Source organism: Pongo abelii, chromosome 20 (genome assembly GCF_028885655.2).
Source record: "Pongo abelii isolate AG06213 chromosome 20, NHGRI_mPonAbe1-v2.0_pri, whole genome shotgun sequence".
NCBI classification, from domain to species: Eukaryota; Metazoa; Chordata; class Mammalia; order Primates; family Hominidae; genus Pongo; species Pongo abelii.
The window spans coordinates 1,457,594-1,476,746 of NC_072005.2; positions in this window are offsets into that span (position 1 = coordinate 1,457,594).

The window sequence follows — 19,153 nt, forward strand, 5'->3', positions numbered from 1 at the left end:
CTGGAGGAAGGGGCGTAAGACCTGGAGGAAGAAGGGCCAAGAGGGAGGGGTGGCCAAGGGCCTATCATTGTCCCCAAGAGGAGAAGAAGAGTGGGGTTGCTATGAAGGGGTTCTAGAAAACCTATGATCAGGGATTATGCCTGTAATCCCAGCACTTTGGGAGGCCGAGATGGGTGGATCACCTGAGGTCAGGAGTTCGAGACCAGCCTGGCCAACATGGTGAAACCCCGTCTCTACTAAAAATACAAAAATTAGCCGGGCGTGGTGGCGGGCGCCTGTAATCCCAGGTACTTGGGAGGCTGAGGCAGGAGAATCGCTTGAACCCGGGAGGCTGAGGTTGCAGTGAGCTGAGATTGTGCCACGGCACTCCAGCCTGGGCGACAGAGCCAGACTCTGTCTCAAAAAACACAAACAAAAGAAAACGTGATCAGAAAAGCCCCCAAACCTGGAACCACTCCGGAGCTAGGGGAGCCGAATGGATGGGATGGGTAGGGCGTGGCCGCATCTGAGAGCAACTGACGAGGGGGCGGGGCCAAATGAGTGAGGCTTTTGTGGAGGGGCGGGGCCAAACGCGCTAACTGCATGTGGGCGTCGTCTATAGGGGCCGGCTTTCCCAGGGGCGTGGCCTGCGTGCGACAGGGCCAAGGTGGGGCCCAGGCAGGGTCTCCCCTCTTTGAGGACCAGGCCTAAAGCAGCAAAGACCCATCCACCCAAGGAGTCGTTGAGACCCCGTAGACCTTTGCTAGGCATGGATGACCTCCAGCCCTGTGGGACCAGAATGGGGTGGGAGAGGGAGACCCGGGGCTGAGGAGGACCCCGAGGGTACCTCGGAAGCTCTGCCTGGGGGTCGAGGAGGGCTCCTGAAGGAGGCGGCTTTGAGGATAGACAGAGGACAGCCAGGTGACAGGACAGAGGGGGTGCATGGGCAAAGGCCTTGAGACACCAGCAGAGTAAAAGCCAGTTTGCCTGGAGCAGGGTGCCTGGTGCGTGGAAGAGCCTGGGAGACCCGGTGGAGACGAGGACAGGGCGGGGATTTGTGCTTTCCTGAGAAGTGGAGGAGCCATGGGGGCTTCTGGCAGGTGGAGATGGGCAACGATGCAGTTCGTATAAAAATATAAAATTAGGGCAGGGCGCGGTGGCTCACACCTACAATTCCGCACTTTGGGAGGCCGAGGCAGGTGGATCACCTGAGGTCAGGGGTTTGAGACCAGCCTGGCCAACATGGTGAAACCCCAGACTTTGAAAAGTCCCTTCTGACCGGGCGCGGTGGCTCACGCCTGTAATCTCAGTACTTTGGGAGGCTGAGGCAGGTGGATCAACTGAGGTCAGGGGTTTGAGACCCGCCTGGCCAACGTGGCGAAACGCTGTCTCTACTAAAAATACAAAAAATTAGCCAGGCGTGGTGGCAGGTGCCCGTAATCCCAGCTACTCAGGAGGGTGAGGCAGGAGAATCGCTTGAACCCGGGAGGCAGATGTTGCAGTGAGCCAAGATCACGCCATTGCACTCCAGCCTGGGCGACAGAGCCAGACTCTGTCTCAAAAAAAAAAAAAAGTCATTTCTTGGACTACCTGGAGGGCAGGAGGGGAGACAAGAGGTGGTCTGGGAGCAACGTCCAGGCTGGGGGCAAGGGGTGCTGAGGACTGAGGAGGGCTGCAGAGGTGGGGAGAAGTCGCTAGATTAGGAATTTTTTTTTTTTTTTTTTTTTTTTTTTTTTTTTTTTGAGACAGGGTCTCTGTCTCCCAGGCTGGAGTGCAGTGGCTCAAACACAGCTCACTGTGCCAGCCTCGGCCTCCTGGGCCCAAGCGATCCTCCCACCTCAGCCTCCAGAGGAGCTGGGAGCACAGGTGCATGCCGTCAGGTCTGATTTTTTTTTTTTTTTTTTTGAGGCAGAGCCTCATTCTATTGCCCAGGCTGGACTGCAATGGCGCGATCTTGGCTCACTGCAACCTCTGCCTCCCGGGTTCAAGCGATTCTCCTGCCTCAGCCTCCTGAGTAGCTGGGATTACAGGCATGCGCCACCATGCCCGGCTATTTTTTTTTTTTTTTTAGACGGAGTCTGGCTCTGTCACCAGGCTGGAGTGCAATGGCATGATCTCGGCTAACTGCGACCTCTGTCTCCAGGGTTCAAGCGATTCTCCTGCCTCAGCCTCCCAAGTAGCTGGGACTACAGGCGTATGCCACCATGCCCAGCTAATTTTTTGTATCTTTAGTAGAGACGGGGTTTCACCATGTTGGCCAGGCTGGTCTCGAACTCCTGACCTTGTGATCCACCTGCCTCAGCCTCCCAAAGTGTTGGTACTACAGGCGTGAGCCACCATGCCCAGCCTAATTTTTGTATTTTTAGTAGAGACTGGGTTTCACCATGTTTGCCAGGATGGTCTCAAACTTCTGACCTCATGATCAGCCCAACTCGGCCTCCTAAAGTGTTGGGATTACAGGCGTGAGCCACCGCGCCCGGCCTGATTTTTTATTTTTTGTTAGAGACGGGGGTCTCTCTGTGTTGCTCAGGCTGATCTCAACCCCCTGGCCTCAAGCGATCCTCCCACCTCAGCCTCCCAACGTGCTTGGTTACAGGCGTGAGCCACTGTGCCCGACAGACAGTTGGCATTTCTTTCTGGAGCCGCCTGGTAGGAAGGAGGAGGTTGGCAGTTTGAGGACAATTTTGCATGAGTTTGGAAATTGGTGGTCTGGGGGAGGCTGAGGCCGGATTCCCTGTAAGCCTTCTAGAGGCAGCCGGACCCGAGTTCAGACCCTCTGTGGGCCTTGGGCAAGCTGCTTGACTTCTCAGAGCCTCAGTTTCCCCATCTGTGAGACAGGTGATTTGCAGCGAGGGTGAAATGGGGTGGAGTTCCAAAGCAGCAAGTCAGGGGCTGGGTGGCAAGAATGAAATATACTCCGTGTCAAAGGAACCACTGCCGCAGTCCACACCCCCGCCCTGCTAGACCCTCAGCTCCTGCAGGGAGAGGCCGGCTGACTTCGTTCTGTGTCGCTTCTCCAGAGCCTGGATGTGGAAGGGAGGGAGGGAGGTCGCAAATGTCCCCTTCCCTCTTGGGGACCCGGCGTCACGCCCCATGAGAAAGCCGGCCACAGCAGGCCACGCCCAAACACAGGCCACGCCCACACACAGGCCGCGCCCCTCCACCAAAGCCCCGCCCACCTGCCCCGCCCCTCGTCAGTTGCCCCCACATGAGGCCACGCCGCACCCACTCGGTTCCTCTCTCTGAACTCATGCGAATGACCCAAGCAGGTCTTGTCTTTGCGCCTCAGTTTCTCCAACACCGAAGTGGCCACAGCTGATTTCTGTGCCTCTGTCTGAGCTGTGAACAGACCCTCACCGGCTCGGAGGAAGCCTTGGTCCCCAGCTCGGCTCCCATCTCCGCGCCGGCTTGCACTCCCCAGGGACGGGGAGCTCACCCCCTCCCAGAGCCCTGGAGTGGAGGTTTGATTCCTGTTAGGCTGGGGCCCGGGGATGGGTCTGGGGGAGGCACTTCTGAGAAAAGGTGGAAACGGTTCTCAGAAACCCCGAGACCCTGAGGGACTCTTCCTTCTCAGAAATGCTCCCCCCGCCCCAGACTCAGGAAAACGCCTGTTCGAGAAAGCTGGGCTGGCTGCGGGCAAGGGACTTGGACCGACCCCTGTGGAGTCCCTGCCCCAGGCTGCTGGGAATGTCCCCCTTCTCCAGCTGTGACCTCCACCCCAGGCCAGTGTTTCCTGCCACCTGCCTGTCCCCAGGGGGTCCCCATGTTCCCCGCCTGCTGCCGTCCACCTGCCGTGTCCTCTGTCCCTCCCCACACGGGGCAGGGGGCCACTGTGACCTGAAGCCCGTCCTCCCCACCAGCTTGGCCATGCTAGACGCAGGGGCCTCCCCAGAGTGGATCCTCCCCAAAACAGACAGCCCAGGAACACACCCCACCCCACCCCCGAATTTGCAGCCCTGGGGCAGGCTGTGGACTCACCAGCTGATGGCAGCCCCTGATGGTGGTCTCAGCCAGGGCCCTGCCGGGAAGAGAGAGACTCATCCTCAGTCAGGTGTTAACCCACCTGTGCCCCTCACTTGTCCCAGGTGCCCATGAGAAGGAAGGGGGCTGTGGGCAGCTGATGGCCAAAATGCAGGGGAGCCTCAGTGTCAGGGAGGGACACAAACCATGATCTGCACCTGCCCGGAAAATCCAGGCGGTCCTTCCGGAAGGAGCCGGAGCCTATGAGTGTGGAGATGGGTGGGAGGTCCCCAGCCTGGCGCCAAGCTACCCCTGTGCCTAGGATGTCTCAGTTCAGAGGTCTCCGCTGTCCCCACTTTGGGGTCTCCCATAGGGTAATCCCCCCATGAATGCCCTGCAACCCTCTCCCCTCCCCTGGTGTGTCCCTCCTCCTTTTGAAATCACTAATGGGTTACCTCCTCTAGCCTCCAAATTTCCCAGGCTCCAAATTGATTCTTCCAATATAGCATTCTGACCAGGCGTGGTGGCTCCGCCTGTAATCCCGGCACTTTGGGAGGCAGAGGCGGACGGATCATCTGAAGTCAGGAGTTTAAGACTAGCCTGGCCAATATGCTGAAACCCCATCTCTGCTGAAAATACAAAATTTTGAGACGGGGTCTCACTCTGTCACCCAGGCTGGAGTGCAATGGCGCAATCTCGGCTCACTGCAATCTCCACGTCCTGGGTTCAAGAGATTCTCCTGCCTCAGCCTCCTGAGTAGCTGGGATTACAGGAGCCCGCCACCACACCCGGCTAATTTTTGTATTTTTAGTAGAGATGGGGTTTCACCATGTTGGCCAGGCTGGTCTGGAACTCCTGACCTGAAATGATCTGCCCGCCTCGGCCTCCCAAAGTGCTGGGATTACAGGCGTGAGCCACCGTGCCGGGCGAGAAGAATCAATTTTCAGAAGGTGGGTGTGTCAGACAGATGCAAGCAGAGTCCTGTCCTCCAGGTGGGGGTGCAGGCTGGGTGCCTGCCCTGCAGCTGCTGTAATAAATGACCTCAAATTTATTGGCTCAAAACTTCGCAGATTTATGCTCTCGTGGTTCAGGAGATCAGAAATCCTAAAATCAGCGCATGGGCAGGGCTGGTCCCTCCAGGAGACTCCAGGGGAGAACCCATTTCCTGCCTTTCCCAGGGTCTAGAGGTGCCCGCATCCCTCATCTTCGGGCTCTTTCTCCCCCTTCACAGCCACAGCGCCGCCTTTTCCAGTCTCTCTCTGACTCCCCAGGCTGGGGTGCAGTGGCACCATCTCAGCTCACTGCAACCTCTGCCTCCCAGGTTCAAGCGATTCTCCTGGCTCAGCCTCCTGAGTAGCTGGGATTACAGGCACCTGCCACCACGCCCAGCTAATTTTGTATTTTTAGTAGAGATGGGGTTACACCGTGTTGGCCAGGCTGGTCTCAAACTCCTGACCTCAAGTGATCCACCCACCTTGGCTTCCCAAAGTGCTGGGATCACAAGCGTGAGTCACTGCGCCTGGCCCTCCCGCTGCCTCTTAAAAGAACCCTGTGAGGACATTGGGCATCCCCCAGATAATCCAGTATGATCTCCTATCCAAGGTCCTTCATTTAGTCCCATCTGCAGAGTCCCTTTAGGGATACAAAGTGACCTATCCATAGGTTTCAGGGATTAGGATTAGGGGGTGCACATCTGTGGGAGGCCACTATTCAGCTCACCCAGAGGACACTTCCCTACACATCCCCCCCAATCCTGACCCCACCTTGGAGCTGGGAGATGTTCACAGCCTCTGAGGCTGCCAGGAACACTGCAAGCCCCCAGAGATTAGATGATCTCCAACATACTCCAATGATTTACTTACTCAGCAAACATTTGTTAAGTGCCTGCTGTCTACCAGGCCTAGCTGGCTGGTCCGGCTTCATGGATGTGCAGCCTAGTGGTTCAGGGTTTCATGTTTGGGTTAATGCTCTGCTGTCTGTCACCATCTTGATGCTTTTGCTAATTTGATCTTTGAACTTGTGGCTTGTTTTTTTTTTTTTAACGGAGTCTCGCTCTGTCACCCAGGCTGGAGTGCAGTGGTGCAGTGGTGTGATCTCGGCTTACTGCAATCTCTGCCTCCCAGGTTCAAGTGATTCTCCTGCCTCAGCCTCCTAAGTAGCTGGGATTACAGGTGTGTGCCACCACACCCGGCTAATTTTTTTGTATTTTTAGTAGAGATGGGGTTTCACCTTGTTGGCCAGGCTGGCCTCAAACTCCTGACATCACGATCTACCCGCCTTGGCCACGCCCGGCCTGAACTTGTGTTTTATAAGTGAAGTCCAGTGGAACAGTGGAGCATGCCTATGAGCAGGGGAGAGCCTCAAAACATGTGTGCTTAGCTATTCCATGTTGGTCTGTTTGCACCTAGCGGTCACTGTGCCCAGGGGCACAGAGTTCCAGGGTCCCACAGCTCATGAGAGTTCAGCGAGACTCAAAACGAGTACCAGGTGAGTGTGTGAGAGAGTTGGTAGAATAGGTGTGCGCAAAGAGGTAAAATAAAGGCTGGGCGTGGTGGCTCATACCTGTAATCCCAGCGCTTTGGGAGGCCAAAGTGGGAGGATTGCTTGAGCCCAGGAGCTCAAGGCTAGCCTGGAAAACATAGCGAGACCACATCTCTAAAAAATAAAAAAATGAACAAACAATAAGCCAAGCATGGTGGCACATGCCTGCAGTCCCAGCTACTCTGAAGGCTGATGCTGGAGGGTTGCTTGAGCCCAGGAGGTTGAGGTGGCAGTGAGCTGTGATTGCACCACTGCATTCCCATCTTGGCAACAGAGCGAGACCCCATCTCTAAAAAAAAGAAAAGAAAAAGTGAAATAAAAACAGGTTAGGTTTGTTCAGTGTTTCAGTTGTTCTCGTCAGAACCAAACACATATGCTCATGCTATCTCCAAAACACAAATGGCCTAATTTAGGTGATTCTGTAGACAAGTCACATGCTCTTAAAGAACCATAGCCAATATTTTCAGACCAAACGATGAAATTGTTTCAATAGTTGTATTTAAACCCGGCATTACATAGCATAAAGATGAATGGTCAAATTCACAATAATAAATTAAATTTTAAAAATTTTAGACTTAAAAAAATTTAAAAATTTTTTTAAATTTTAAAATTTTAAAAATTTTAGGTGGTTCACGCCTTTGGGATCCCAGCACTTTGGGAATTCGAGGTGAGAGGATCATGTGAGCCCAGGAGTTTGAGACCTTCCTGGCTAACATAGTGAGACCCCATCTCTACAAAACAATGAAAACATTAGTCAAGTGTGGTGGATATGGCTTGGCTGTGTCCCCACCCAAATCTCATCTTGCATTGTAGCTCCCACAATTCCCACGTGCCGTGGGAGGAACCCTGTGGAAGGTGATTGAATTATTGGGGCGGGTCTTTCCTGCGCTGTTCTCGTGATAGTGAATGAGTCTCGTGAGATCTGATGGTTTAAAAACGGGCGTTTCCCTGCACAAGCTCTCTCTTTGCCTGCTGCCATCCATGACTTGCTCCTCCTTGCCTTCCACCATGACTGTGAGGCCTCCTCAGCCGTGTGGAAGTGTGAGTCCATTAAACCTCTTTTTCTTTTCTTTTCTTTTTTTTTTTTTTATTGAGATGGAGTCTTGCTCTGTCACCCAGGCTGCAGTGCAGTGGCATAATCTTGGCTTACTGTAACCTCTACCTCCTGGGTTCACACCATTCTCCTGCCTCAGCCCCTTGAGTAGCTGGGACTACAAGTGCACGCCACCACGCCCAGCTAATTTTTGTATTTTTAGTAGAGATGGGGTTTCACCATGTTAGCCAGGATAGTCTCGATCTCCTGACCTCGTGATCTGCCCGCCTCAGCCTCCCAAAGTGCTGGGATTGCAGGTGTGAGCCACTGAGCCCGGCCCATTAAACCTCTTTTTCTTCCTAGTCTCAGGTATGTCTTTATCAGCAGCGTGAAAACGGGCTAATACAGTGGTCATGCATGCCTTTGGTGCCAGCTACTTGGGAGGCTGAGGTGGGAGGATCACTTGAGCCCGAGAAGTCAAGGCTTCAGCAAGCTGTGATTGCACCACTGCACTCCAGCCTGGGCGACAGTGAGACCGTGTCTAAAAAATATGTAAAATAAAATGTAGAATGATGTGGAACAGCAAATTGAAGAAAACTATGACAAGTTGAGAGAGACTGTAGAAGAAAGAAAAAAGCTTTATATGTTAGCACTTTGAATGATACTTTTTTCTTACTTTTTTTTTCTTTATTTTTCTGAGACAGAGTCTCACTCTGTCACTCAGGCTGGAGTGCAGTGGTGCAATCTCAGCTCACTGCAACCTCCGCCTCCCGGGTTCAAGTGATTCTCCTGCCTCAGCCTCCCAAGTAGCTGGGACTACAGGTGTGCGCAACCATGCCTGGCTAATTTTTGTAATTTTAGTAGAGATGGGGTTTCACCATGTTAGTCAGGCTGGATGGTCTTGAGCTCCTAACCTCGGGTGATCTACCAGCCTTGGCCTCCCAAAGTACAGGCGTGAGCCACCGCACCTGGCCAGCCTGTTTTTATAAATAAAGCTTTATTGACACACAGCCACAGCCACTCACTTATATATTGTTTGTGGTGGTTTCACTGCCACTGCAGAGCTGAGCAGTCCTGACAGAGACTGTCCGATTCAAAAAGCCAGAAACGTTGGCTACCTGGTCCCTTATGGAAACTTTGCAGAGGGCCAGGCGCGGTGGCTCACGCCTGTAATCCCAGCACTTTGGGAGGCTGAGGCGGGCGGATCACGAGGTCAGGAGATCGAGACCATCCTGGCTAACACGGTGAAACCCTGTCTCTACTAAAAATACAAAAAATTAGCCAGGCGTGGTGGCGGGCGCCTGTAGTCCCAGCTACTCGGGAGGCTGAGGCAGGAGAATGGCGTGAACCTGGGAGGTGGAGCTTGCAGTGAGCCGAGATCGTGCCACTGCACTCCGGCCTGGGCGAAAGAGCGAGACTCCGTCTCAAAAAAAAAAAAAAAAAAAAGAAAGTTTGCAGAGCCTGGTCTTGAGGGTGGAGTCCAGAGGTGAGGCTGGGAGAAGGTGAGGGCTGCCGGAACACGGCAGGGCGGGCATATTCCAGAGAGACTCAGGGGTGAGACTCGAGGATGCTGGAGAAGGTAAGCATCGGGGTGGGGTGCGAAGGAGGGCAGCAACTCTCCTGGGAGATGGGATGGATGGTGGGGCCATGGGTGAGATGAGGTCATGGAGAGAGGGCAGACCAAGGCCCCAGTGGACCCTGGGGGACCCTGTGGCTGTCTTCAGAGCAGCCCCTGAGGTATCAGTGCTCACAGCAACTTGCAGGTACAGCCTGGAAGGCCCCATGCCCCCAAAATTCTTAGAGCCTGAGGAGCTCAAAAGGGTCACATCAGGTTCGGGAAGCTCTGTAGGGTGGCCACCAAGCTGGGCTGAGGGATGGGCGGAGGCAGCTAAGGCCTAAATTGGTGGAGGTTGGCCGGACACAGGGGCTCATGCCTGTAATCCCAGCACGTTGGGAGGCTGAGGCAGGAGGATTGCTTGAACTCAGGAGTTCGAGATCAGCCTGGGCAACGTAGTGAGACCACCCCCACAAATTATACAAAAAATCCAAAAATTAGGGCCGGGCATAGTGCTCATGCCGGTAATCCCAGCACTTTGGGAGGTCGAGGTTTGTGGATCACCTGAGGTCAGGAGTTCAAGACCAGCCTGACCAACATGGTGAAACCTTGTCTCTACTAAAAATACAAAATTAGCCGGGCCTGATAGCTCATGCCTGTAATCTCAGCTGCTTGGGAGGCTGAAGCAAGAGAATCGCTTGAACCCAGGAGGTGGAGGTTGCAGTGAGCCGAGATCGTGTCATTGCACTCCAGCCTGGGCAACAAGAGTGAAACTCCGTCTCAAAAAACAAAACAAAGCAAACGAAAAAAATTCAAAAATTAGCTGAGTGTGGTGATACACACCTGTAGTCCCGGCTACTTTGGAGGCTGAGGTGGGAGGATGGTTTGAGTCCAGGAGGTTGAGGCTGCAGTCAGCTATGATTGCGTCCCCACACTCCAGCCTGAGTGACAGAGCGAGACCCTGTCTCAAGAAATAAGGAGAGAAGGAAGTTGGTGGAGGACATTCCACACCAAGGAGCCCATGAGTCACGGCTGGTGGTGCACGTGGAGCATTTGAAGTCACCATCAGTGACCCGGCCCAGGTGCCCCTGCAGTGGGAGGGGAGGCCGGCTTCGGTCCAGCTCAGACAGAGCTTCAGATGCCCATCAGTGGATGGGGGGCTTTGTTGGGAACCCCATGAGGCCCCCTGGGCCTGCACATGTCGCCCCAGTCCCAAATATGCTCCCACCTCTGGGGCCAGGCCACTGAACGCCCTTCAGGACGCTGTCCAGGGGCCAGAGTCACCGTCTGCTGACCCGGCACCCGAGTCTTCCACCTCAGACCCTCCCGGCCCTCCGATTCTCCCTCTGGCTGACCCTGGGCCCTCCCTGGCACGGACCTCGTCTTCTGAGGATGCCCCGGAAGATGCACCGTGGATAAGGCCATGCGATCAATAGGTCCATCGGCCTCCGGGGGGGCGGAAGCGCGGCTCATCCAGGCGCCTGCTGTCCCCTCCCCACCCTCCAGGAAGGCGGATAAGGTCCGGGGACCCTCTTAAGGGACGCCTGGCACCCGCCCGCCGCCCGGCACTCCTATCTCCCATGGAAGGACCCAGTTCCTGAATTGCCCCATGGGCCGCGCCGCAGGCCTGCACCGAAGCTCTTAATAGCCTGGGCCTAATGTTTTATTGTTGGTTTTAAAAGTGTAATTAGTTCAAGTGTAAACAGAAAAAACCTGCTTAATTAAGAATTTTTAAACAGGGGCATAAAGCGGGAGCAGGAGCATTGACGAACCCCAAGCTGCTTCATAAAATCGATCGGAAGAGGCTCCGAGTGGAGGGCCGGGCGGGGCGGGCGCCGCGGGGGCCTGGGAGCCTCCCCTGGATGCCATTTGCCGCCCGGGTGAGGGCCCCGGGGACCTGCTGGTTTACGATCGGGGTCTCGGGACCGGTGCCTAATGATTTTTATGCATTAATGGAGATGACAGTTGGCCAAGCAGGCTGTTTAAGAAGCCTTTATGGGTGGCTGGGAGCCCGGTCCTGTGACCCTGGGCTGTCTCGGGGGTGAGAACCCCCGCTGGGAGGGAGGCCCTGGCGCTCCCACCCTCCTGGGGCCGGCTCACTGGGCGGGCTCCGGGTGTTGCCCCCTCTCCACGTGGCACCCGCCGAGGGAGTCTCGGCCTCACTGTGTCACCTCCCGGCCGATCCGGCCTGTCTCGGAGTCAGGACTTGAATTTCCTTTGAACTGCAAGGGGCTCTGCCTTCTACTCAGGCTGGGGCGGCCCTGACAGTGGGGCTGGGGGCATAGGCTGTGCCATGTGCCTGGCATGGGGCCTCGTGCCACAATGAACCAGAGCCCAGGGTATGCTCAGCCTGGCCCCGGCCGCTGGGGAGGGGAGGGTGGGGCCCTGACCCTTCACCAGGAGGTGGGGAAGGCCCCAAGCGGGGCTTAGGGGCACCCTGGGTTTGGAGATTTGGCTGTTCTAAACGTCGAGGGCCTAGTGGCCCTTGGCACCCATGCCCCTGGAGGGCAAGGGCTGGGGGTCTTGGGGGGCCACAGGCGAGCCCAGGCACGGGCTCTGCTCCAGCCTCAGTGCCCTGGTCTGTGACAGGTCTGGGGGTTCCTGCCCTTGTGACCCCCCAAGGATGCAAACACGGAGGGGGGCTCAGAAGACACCAGCATGCGGAAGCTGGTGGGGCCCTGCTCTCCGCCTGAGCCTCACAGAGCCGGGGGGTTGCTGGTCCCGGTCACTTCCCACCCCCACACCGAACCCTGTGTGGAGATGGGGGACAGGAGCTGGCCTGGACTTTGGTCCTTGACTGCCAGGAGGAGCCCAGGCTCTGGAGTTACTGTCACCGCCTCCCTTGTGGCCGAGACGCAGCCCCATTTGACAGGCGTGGCCACCGAGGCCGGCCCAGGCCCCATGGGGGCCCAGGTGTCGGATCCAACTGTGCCTGGCTTCAAGGCTCCAGACTGGACCTGCCAGGGAGCCAGGGAGGGCCCAGGCTTGAGGCCCCAGATGGATGCTCTGTTTCCAGAACAAAGAGGTGTCAAGATGCACTGTGTGCTGGGGGTCCCAGCCCCCCGACCCTGGAACCTGGGGCAGGAAGGATGCTCTATGCACACCTTTCAGGGGGTCAGAGGCTGAGATGGTGCCTGGGGCAGACCCGTGGGTTGGGGTGGGGGCGCCCAGATCTTGACCCTCATCCGTTTTCCCAAGGGGCAGAGACGGCACATGACTCCTCCTGGCCCCCGCCGCCGGCCCGCAGGTGTTGGGGTCTCTGGGCTGGGTCTCCCGGAGTTGTGGCTGCTGTGGAGGGAGAGGAGGCCACCCCGATCCCCGCCTGCTCCAGCCGCAGCAACCAAGGACGATCGATAGCCGAGGCAGCCGCTGGGGCTTCTCTCCTCTCGCTGTGGGGTGGGGGCTGGGTGCCGGGCTGCCAGAGCTGGGGCCAGAGGTGCAGACCGGCCGGAGCATCTGCAGCCCACGGGGTCTCCTCTCCCGCCTCTCGTCTGTAGGCGTCTCTCCCCAGTGTCCCTGTCTCCTGCGCACTCTCTGTCTCTCTCTATCTCTCCGTGTCTCTCTCTGTCTCTGTGGGTCTCTATCTCTCCCTCTTAGTTTCCATTTCTTCTGTCTCATCTCTGTGTCTTTTTGTCTCTCTGTCTCTCTGTTTCTGCCTCTCTCTGATTGTGTGTCTTTCTGTCTCTCTATCTCTGTCTTTCTTTGTCTGACTCTCTGTCTCTCTCTGCCTCTTTCTCTCTGTCTCTGTCTCTGCCTCTCTCTGTCTGTCTGTCTCTGCCTCTCTCTGACTGTGTCTCCCTGTCTCTCTGTCTCTATCTCTTCTCTGTCTCTGCCTCTGTCTGTGTCTCTGTCTCTTTCTCTCTGACTCTCTGTGTCTCTCTCTGCCTCTATCTTTGTCTCTGTGTCTGTCTCTGTCTGTCTGTCTCTTCTCTCTGACTGTGTCTGTCTCTATTTCTCTCTGTCTCTGTCTTTCTCTCTCTGTCTCTACCTTTCTCTCTGTTTGTGTCTCTCTGTCTCTATCTCTTCTCTATTTCGCTCTCTGCCTCTCTCTGTCTGTGTCTCTGTCTTTTTCTCTCTTTCTCTGTCTCTCTGTGTCTCTCTGCCTCTATCTTTCTCTCTGTCTCTGTGTCTGTCTCTGTCTCTCTGTCTCTGCCTCTCTCTCTCTCTCTTTGTCTCTATCTCATTCTCTGTCTCCCTCTCTCCTCCTCCCCCTCTCTCTTTGCTCCCCGCTCTCCATCACAGAACCCGAAGCAGGACCTGAGATCTCCCCCAGAAGGTGCCCTGGGGAGCCCCCATCCCAGCTGAGGACAGGCAGAGTCAGGATCACCCCCGTGGCTCCTGGCCCCCGCCCGGCCCTGGCTGAGTCTCTTGTCCACCGAGTGTTTGTTCAAGTTTGAACCTTCCCAACACATCAGAGTCTTCAGATTTCCCTGGAGAATCCGATTTGGGCCACTGCAAATCGTTCCGGGCGGGTCCCGGCCCCACAGACTTCCCGCCATGGCCCACTTTCTGACATGGGTTGGTTGGCCCCTCTCCGGCTGTGAGGTAGGGTCCCTCGCCAATGGGCAGATGAAAGCAGTCTCCCCTCCTTTCCCCAGCTCCCCGGCCGGAATCCACAGCCTCAGGAGGTGGAAAGAGCACTGTGCGGGGTAAGTCACACCCTCCCAGGTTGGAGTCTCCCTCACAGTGGGACCCTGGATCCTCAGGGCTCTCGTCTACAAAATGGGAGTGAGTTTTAGGAAACAACACCATTTCCTGGAAACAGGCAAGGGCCCCTTAACAGCCAAGACACTTGCAGTACAAGAACTAGGAAACTGGGCTGGGCACGGTCGCTCACACCTGTCATCCCAGCGCTTTGGGAGGCCTAGGTGGGTGGATCACCTGAGGTCAGGAGTTCGAGACCAGCCTGTTCGAGACCAACCTGTCCAACACGGTGAAACCCTGTCTCTACTAAAAATACAAAAATTAGCTGGGCGTGGTGGTGTGCGCCTGTAATTCCAGCTACTCAGGAGGCTGAGGCAGGAGAATTGCTTGAACCCGGGAGACGGAGGTTTCAGTGAGCCGAGACCGCACCACTGCACCCCAGCCTGGGCAACAGAGCGAGAGCCCATCTCAAAAAAACAAAAACAAAAACAAACAAACAAAAAAACAGAAAACAAAATAACAAGGAAACTGTACTTAAATGGCAAGAGCAATTGAGTGAAGGTGGGCTGGAAATTCAAATCCAGCTGCAGTATCAGTATTTTCCAAAACGTCTACAATTTTAACATGTTACCTTGGGCCAGGCACGGTGGCTCTTGTCTATAATCCCAGCTACTCAGGAGGTTGAAGCAGGAGGATCGCTTGAGGCTGGAGGTTGAGGCTGCAGTGAGCTGAGATCACACCACTGCATTCCAGTCTGGGTGACAGACGGAGACCCTGTCTCTAAAGAAAAGAAAAGAAAAGAAAGAAGACACCACAGGCCAGGCACGATGGCTCATGCCTATAATCACAGCACTTTGGGAGGCCAAGGTGGGAGAACTGCTTGAGCTCAGGAGTTTGAGACCACCCTGGCCAACATAGCAAGGCCCCATCTCTAGAAGTTGTTTTTTTTTTTGAGACGGAGTCTCATTCTGTCGCCCAGGCTGGAGTGCAGTGGCACCATCTCGGCTCACTGCAACCTCTGCCTCTGGGTTCAAGAGATTCTCCTGCCTCAGTCTCCCGAGTAGCTGGGATTACAGGCGCTCCCCACCACTCCCGGTTAAAATGTTTGTATTTTTAGTAGAGATGGGGCTTCACCATATTGGCCAGGCTGGTCTCGAACTCCTGACCTCGGCCTCCAAAGTGCTGGGATTACAGGCATGAGCCACTGCATCCGGCCGCAAATTTTTTTTAAAAAAGAAAAGGCACAACAATGAGCATCCTTGGACATGAATCTCTTACACTCTCTGAAGTTTTTCTTCAGGACAAATTCATCCTGGAGTTGCTTGTCAAGAGACCATAAAACAAATAGTAAGGCTTTTGATACATTTTATCAAATTACCTCTGAAACTTAGTAAAATACATATCCTTCCATTGTACATCAGCCTATTCATTTACTCTCATCCATGCCAATAATGGGAGTTGTTATATATATTATATATAATATATATATAAATATATAATAAATATATTAAAATTATATAGTTTATATATATTATATAATATATTATATATAATGACATATATAATTATATATAAAGATATATTTTATATATAAATATATGTATTTATATATAAAAATATACATTTTTATATATAAATATATATATGTATATTTTTTGAGACGGAGTCTCGCTCTGTCGCCCAGGCTGGAGTGCAGTGGCCCGCTCTCGGCTCACTGCAAGCTCCGCCTCCCAGGTTCACGCCATTCTCCTGCCTCAGCCTCCTGAGTAGCTGGGACTACAGGCACCCGCCACCACGCCCGGCTAACTTTTTTGTATTTTTAGTGGAGACAGGGTTTCACCGTGTTAGACAGGATGGTCTCGATCTCCTGACCTCGTGATCTGCCCGCCTCAGCCTCCCAAAGTGCTGGGATTACAGGCGTGAGCCACCGTGCCCAGCCTTGGCTCATAGTTCTGCATGCTGTACAAGAAGCATGGCACCAATCTCTTCTTCTGATGAGGGCTTCAGGAAGCTTCCACTCAAGGCTGGAAGCCTCCCTGTGCAGATCACATGGTGAGAGAGAGAAGGAAGATGTCAGGCGCTTTTCAACAATGAGTTCTTGCAGAAAATAAGAGTGAGAACTCACTCCTGTGAGAATGGCACAAAGCCATTAATGATGAATCCACCTCCACCATGCAAACACCTCCCACCAGACCCCACCTTCAATGTCGGGGATCAAATTTCAACATGAGACTTGGGACCAAACAAATCATATCCAAACCATAGCAGATGGATGAGTGGGTGGGTGGATGGATGGAGAGAGGGAGGGAGGAAGGGATGGATGGGTGGATGGATGACAGAAAGGATGGATGGATAGGTGGATGGATGGATGGATGGATGGATGGATGGACGAATGGGTGGGTAGGTGGATAGGTGGATAGGTGGGTGGGTGGATGGGTAGATGGGTGGATGGGTAGATGAGTGGATGGATGGGTGGGTAGGTGAGTGGGTGGATGGATGGATGGATGGATGGATGGATGGATGGATGGGTGGGTGGGTGGGTGGGTGGGTGGGTGGATGGATGGATGGATGGGTGGGTGGGTGGGTGGATGGGTGGGTGGGTGGGTGGATGGATGGATGGATGGATGAATGGATGTGTGAATGGATGGATGAATGGATGAATGAGTGGGTGGGTGGGTGGATAGATGGATGGATGGGCAGGTGCATGTGTGGGTGGATGGATGGATGGATGAATGGATGGATTAATGGATGGATGGATGGATGAGTGGGTGGGTGCATGGATAAGGATACACATGGATGGGTGAGGAGATGAATAGACAGGTAGGTGGGCAATTGTCCCTGTGAGTCCCGCATCAATGGGGATGCATGCCATCCCTTCCAAGGGCCTCTTGGTTCACAGGTGTTGCACTTCCAGGATTGAATGCAGCCATCTGCCACTCCCCAGGTCCCAGTCTCCCTGCACAGACTCACCCTCGGGGAGGGGACACAGAGTCCACGTTGCTGCCCCCTTCCATGCTAGCCTGCAAACCTCCTCCCCAGCAAGAGCAGATCCAGGAGCCACGAATATGGTGGAGGATGCAAAACGGTAATTAATCTGTGGTGGGAGGGGAGGTGTTAATACCTTAAAGACACGGGGACACACTGGCAGCTCCTACCAATTAGTGACCTAACCCTGCCAGTGTGCTCTCCGCGGTGTGGCCGAGTTGATTACTCTAATTAATTTTGCATCGACCCACATGGATCTGCTGGGAGAGGGCTGATCGGCATGGGAGACAGATGCTGCCAACCTGCAGCACCCCCCTCACTGCCCAGTCCACAAGGTCAAACGCCATCCCACCTGGCCTCCTGGGCCCTGGGAAGGTGGGGCCACTCCCGACTCTCCAGGACACACACCAAGACCTGCCTCCCTCCCATCTTCAAAAAGCAGAGGGGGGCTGGGTGCGGTGGCTCATGCCTGTAATCCCAGCACTTTGGGAGGCCGAGGTGGATGGATCACCTGAGGTCAGGAGTTCAAGACCAGCCTGGCCAAAATGGTGAAACCCCGTCTCTACTAAAAAATACAAAAATTAGCCAGGCGTGGTGGCAGGCACCTGTAATCCCAGCTACTTGGGAGGCTGAGGCAGGAGACTCACTTGAACCTGGGAGGCGGAGGTTGCAGTGAGCCGAGATTGTGCCATTGCACTCCATCCTGGGTGACAGAGTGAGACTCTGTCTCAAAAAAAAAAAAAAAAGAAAAGAAAAAAGAAAAGAAAAGAAAAGCAGAGGCGGGTACAGTTGGACAACCCACACTCACTTCCGCCTTGGTGTCCTTGTCCAGCAGTGGCAGGGAGGGCTGGAGCAGAGCATCTTCCAGGGCCAACAGACACCCCTGAATTGGTCTTGATGTCATTCCAACCTGAGAATGAACAGCAGTGATGGACCAGGTGTGGTGGTTCATACCTGTAATCCCAGCACTTTGGGAGGCCGAGGTGGGAGGATTGCTTGAGCCCAGAAGTCGAGGCTGCAGTGAGCCGTGATTGTACCACTGCACTCCAGCCTGGACAATAGAGCAAGACCCTGTCTCAAAAAAAAAAAAAAAAAAAAGACAATAGCAGCGATGGAGGCGCCAGATGGGAGAGAATGGAGGTGGCATGAACTAGATGCTTACAGTTCTTGAGGCTTCCCTGTCTTGGCTTCTACCGCAGCCCAGGCTCACCTTACCCCATGCATGGGGGAGCTGCCCTACATCCCAAGGTGTATTAATTTCCTATTCCTGCCATAACAAATTACCAGAAACGTAGTGGCATTAAGACAACACAAATGGGCCGGGCGTGGTGGCTCATGCCTGTAATCCCAGCACTTTGGGAGGCTGAGACGGGTGGATCACTCAAGGTCAGGAGTTCAAGACCAGCCTGGCCAACACAGTGAAACCTCGTCTCTACTAAAAATACAAAAAAAAAAAAAAAAAAAATTAGCCAGGCGTGGTGGCGGGCGCCTGTAATCCCAGCTACTCAGGAGTCTGAGGCAGGAGAATTGCTTGAACCTGGGAAGCAGAGGTTGCAGTGAGCCAGGATCACACCACTACATTCCAGCCTGGGCAACAGAGCGAGACTCTGTCTCAAACAAACAAACACAAACAAACAAACAAACAAAACAAATGTATTAGCTTACAATTCTGGAAGTCAGAATTCTGCAATAGGCCTTACTGAGCTAAAATCAAGGTGTGGGCAGCACTGGGTCCTCCCAGGGGCTCCAGGGGAGAACCTGTTTCCCACACCCCTCAGCTGGGGGCCCCTTCCTCCACCTCCACAGCCAGGAGCACAGCCTCCTCTAGTCTCTGATTGTCACCTTCCTGCCTCCTTCCAGGAGGGCCCTGTGATGACATTGGGCCCCCGGATAACCCAGGATCATCTCCCATTCCAAGTTCCTTAACCCAATCCCACCTGCAAAGTCCCTTTGGCCATGCGAGGTGATAGATGACATATCCACAGGTCCTAGAGGTTAGGATGTAGACTTTGGGGAGGGGAGTTACTATTCTGCTGACCACACAGGAACATCTTCCTACTGAGGCAAGTGATCCCTAACTCATGTTCAGAGCTGGATACAACGACACCTGAATGTAATGTTAATTTTAATATTATTTTATTTTATTTTATTTTATTTTATTTTATTTTATGTTTGAGAGAGGCTCTCACTCTGTTGCCCAGGCTGGAGTGCAGTGTCACGATCTCGGCTCACTGCAACTTCTGCCTCCTGGGTTCAAGCAATTCTCCTGCCTCAGCCTCCCGAGTAGCTGGGATTACAGGCACCTGCCACCATACTCAGCTAATTTTTGTATTTTTAGTAGAGACAGGGTTTCACCATGTTGGTCAAGCTGGTCTTGAACTCCTGACTTCAAGTGATCTGCCTGCCTAGGCCTCCCAAAGTGCTCGGGTTACAGGCGTGAACCACTGCGCCTGGCC